The following is a 4,419-nucleotide window of genomic DNA, read 5'->3' as shown; positions in this document are numbered from 1 at the left end:
TTACCATTCAGTAGAAATGGTGTTTTAAACCTAAATTTTCTAAATCTCTAAATCTGTGAATTTGCATAAGCTTTTTTTTACATTGAGAGTGGTTTGGTTTCAGTGAGTAGTTTGTCAGTGGTCAGTTTGTGAGTAGTTTTATGTGTTGTGTTTAACTTTTACAGTTAGATGCATCACAATACTCATCAACATAAACATTGCAGTGGAGGAAGCAAAGACCATGTCTTGGTAAGGGATTTGTATCATTTATAATTTAAACAGTTTTTTCTACCTATGTCCTATAGAGTATTTGATAGAGTAGCCTATATTTGATATTTCATAGAGTAGGGTATATTTCCTATATAGAATTTGTTTAGAAATTAGGGTATCAGAACTATAACTTACTTTGTAAGACACAGTTTTTATATTTTTAAGTTTTAGTATGTTTACACAGTTGGATGTTTTGCACTTTTGTAAGGGAAGGTTACAAAGCCTGGTTTATTACCATCTAATACCGACATCACTTACCTTTTGCTATATACCGACATTAATTCATAACCCAATGACAAAATTTTATCTCCAGAATGAAACTCGCTTGGAATGAAATTAAAAACCTCCAAATTTGAAGACAAACATTTTGACCACTCTATTAATAACATTCAATGATGTTTTTATGAATTTGTATCATGTAAATGCTAATTAGATGCTATAGTAGTTAGTAATTAGGTGCTATTTGGTAGTTGTTGTAGGGCATTTTATTGTTTTAAACCATTGTCTATACACATTCTACCTGTCTTTGGTGTTCGTAGGGGTAACTAACTTGCCTTATAAAACCTATACTTTAACAAATATTGGAAAAAACTACATTTTAACGGTATAGAAATCGGACAGAGTGTTACAATACTCAATACAGTTGATAGATTTTCCAGTTTATAGTCGTCAAGCGGGGGCATGTGCCCCCCATCATGACAAAATTGTTAATTTTTGTAGTCCACTGACAATAAAATTCCGATCAAAAATATATTTATTCTACTTTCCAAAGTCGTTACCCAACTCAGAGGCTATTTATACCAAGTGTATTTTATACCCTCCAGGTCCCTTTGTGGTATCTTTGTTGTGCTCCTCAAAATTATGGGTCACGTGATGCCTCTGATCAGAGGGCTTTATTTAGGCGACTACCAAGTATTTTATGTTACCAACACAAAAAATAAAATCGTGGTTTCTTCTGGTAAAACAACCGTAAGCTAATCACAGTCACATGTCAGTCACTAGAAGAAAAAAGAAATTCTCATCAAATCTTTGTTTTTATTGCTGCTGAACATAGCTAACTTGACAAAACTTAGCTAGATTTTCTCTTGTGAGCATCTACAATGCTGATCATAGCAGTGAAGGCTTCTTCCCACTGATCTCCCACCTCAGGTTGGAACTTGACTCCCAGCTGTTCTTCTATGCTGCTGAAAATGTCCTTCTTCATGTAGCTCAACTGATCCTGACTGAAGGACTTGTCAAGGTCCACGGCAGGCGTGTTCACATTCACGACAACAACTTTCTCTCCTTCGTGTTTTATCCCGTTCACCAATTGCTCCACCATCTCAACAACTTGCTCCCTCTGCTTGTGAAGTTCCGGCGAGTCTTTACCTTCCTGCTTCTTCTTCTTCAGTTCTAAAGCAGCAATCGGAATTGAGTTCTTCGTACCTAACTCAATGGGTTTGAATTCAATCACCTCGTCTTTCAGCTCGCTCTTGTACTTGGATAGGTGTTTGAGAACTATGTTTTTTACATTCGTGAAGTTACTTTTCCGCTCGACTTTGGTTTCGCTTTTTGTTTTTGACTCTTTTTGATCGGACTTCGTACTGTCACGGGGCATATTTGAATATTTGTATATTATTAATATTTAATCTACTAGAATTTCAATTCCAGAGCCAATAAGCTGTAGAAACCATAGTAACTAGAAACTTCATTTCGTAATAATTTTTAATACATTTTTGAAATGTACTTGATTTTGAAGAAATTGCTTTAAACAAATGTGTTCACAATTACAAAATTAAACATGTTCCTTATGACTCATGAAGGAGTCAAGGTATGTTCCCAATCAAAAAGCTCTAAATATATAAAGGTTGTAATCACAGTTTGAAATTTGGGTTTAATCTTAAACACAACCAATTCATCTAAAAATATATGATCAATATTCATGGCTCATGGCTCTTACCTGGAAAAGTTCATCAGTAATAACCGTGTTGATTGATTACCAAGGGTTGATTGACTGATTGAATGGATCAGTTCATAAGTGATCGATGTGTTGATTGAATAACAGGGTGTTGATTGGCTGATTGAATGGATCAGTTCATCAGTGATCAATGTGTTAATTGAATAACAGGGTGTTGATTGGCTGATTGAATGTATCAGTTCATCAGTGATCAATGTGTTAATTGAATAACAGGGTGTTGATTGGCTGATTGAATGTATCAGTTCATAAGTGATCGATGTGTTAATTGAATAACAGGGTGTTGATTGGCTGATTGAATGGATCAGTTCATAAGTGATCGATGTGTTAATTGAATAACAGGGTGTTGATTGGCTGATTGAATGGATCAGTTCATCAGTGATCAATGTGTTAATTGAATAACAGGGTGTTGATTGGCTGATTGAATGTATCAGTTCATCAGTGATCAATGTGTTAATTGAATAACAGGGTGTTGATTGGCTGATTGAATGTATCAGTTCATAAGTGATCGATGTGTTGATTGAATACCAAGGTGTTGATTGGCTGATTGAATGGATCAGTTCATCAGTGATCAATGTGTTAATTGAATAACAGGGTGTTGATTGGCTGATTGAATGTATCAGTTCATCAGTGATCAATGTGTTAATTGAATAACAGGGTGTTGATTGGCTGATTGAATGTATCAGTTTATCAGTGATCACCTTGTTGATTGATTACCAGGGTGTTGATTGGCTGATTGAATGGACCAGATCATCAGTGATCAATGTGTTGATTGAATACCAGGGTGTTGACTGGCTGATTGAATGGATCAGTTTATCAGTGATCACTGTGTTGATTGATTACCAGGGTGTTGACTGGCTGATTGAATGGATCAGTTTATCAGTGATCACTGTGTTGATTAAATACCAGGGTGTTGATTGGCTGATTGAATGTATCAGGTCTTTGGGATCGATGTGTTAATTGAATAACAGTGTGTTGATTGGCTGATTAAATGGATCAGATCATCAGTGATAAACTTGTATGATTACCATGGTGCTGATTAACTGATTGAATAGAGCAATTTAACCATGACCGACTTTTTTATTGATTGAGGGTTTTGATTAACTACTGATGTGTTGATTGACTGATTGACTGGAACAGTTTTTCAATTATTAATGTTGCCAATCACAAGTTGATTGAATCCTACTGTCTTGATGGACTACTAAGATGTTCAATTTAAATTTAAGGCAAAGAGAAAATAAATTAGAATATTACCCCATACATCCTTTAGTCAATCAATTCCTTGTTGATTTCCATTAACAGCAAAATTATTTAAAAACTGATGACCTCATCTTTTTAAACACTTAGCTCACTAAACATTCCTAGTTTGATTCATATCATGACATTCCAATGAGGCTGATAACTCAAAACTAATCCTAAGTAAAGAGAAGTATATTACCTGTCAATGAATGCACCAGCAGACACTACTGTTATCTCACATAGTCCCCACACTAACTACGGCCTGTCATCACTAGTAATCTTGACTACGGATAATTACGAGTATTTTGTGCCTCGTACGTAAAGTGGCCCGGCAATCATGGTGTTCAGTTGGAATGACGGTAAAAAACTCCGCATCGGTTTGAGTGAGATCAAGGAGAGAAAAGTAAGTTAGTAGTTGTTATGAGTTAGTATTAGAAATGAATCTTGCATAATTTCTACTCAGAAATAAAAACAGTAATTCTTACAAGTAAACTCTAGTGTTTCTGGTAGGTGACAGAGTTGAATAGTAGGTGATTTGTTGAGTTTTTAAAGCAATTGAAGTATAATCAACAAATTAACTTAATTGGTGAGCTGCTGGCCTAATTGGAAGTGCAATGGACATATTCAAGGCAACAATGTTTGGGTTCTTGTCCTAGTCCTCACCTTTTGATTTGATCAGTATAGTTTATTCTTGTACAGAACCGACAACTCTTTGTTTTTTTCTATACGAACTAAACGTAGCCGAGGCCTGTGTGAACAGACAATACAAGGTTAATAGAGACCACCAACCTCTCTAATTTGAGGAAAAATGTTAATAAAATTTCAAATACTCTTTTTTGTTCTTGATTCTCAAATAAAATTAATCTCTTGGGCCCAAAGCTCATCACATTCAATTAAAACCGTGGCTCTGTACAAATGATTTTAGTATTTTAGCCATCACAATACGAACAATTATTTTAAATTTCATGGTGGTTTAT

Source organism: Macrosteles quadrilineatus, unplaced genomic scaffold (genome assembly GCF_028750875.1).
Source record: "Macrosteles quadrilineatus isolate MER2022 unplaced genomic scaffold, UCM_ALF_1.0 Scaffold_6__1_contigs__length_79288215, whole genome shotgun sequence".
Classification (NCBI taxonomy): domain Eukaryota; kingdom Metazoa; phylum Arthropoda; class Insecta; order Hemiptera; family Cicadellidae; genus Macrosteles; species Macrosteles quadrilineatus.
Note: the sequence above shows the minus strand (reverse complement) of the source record.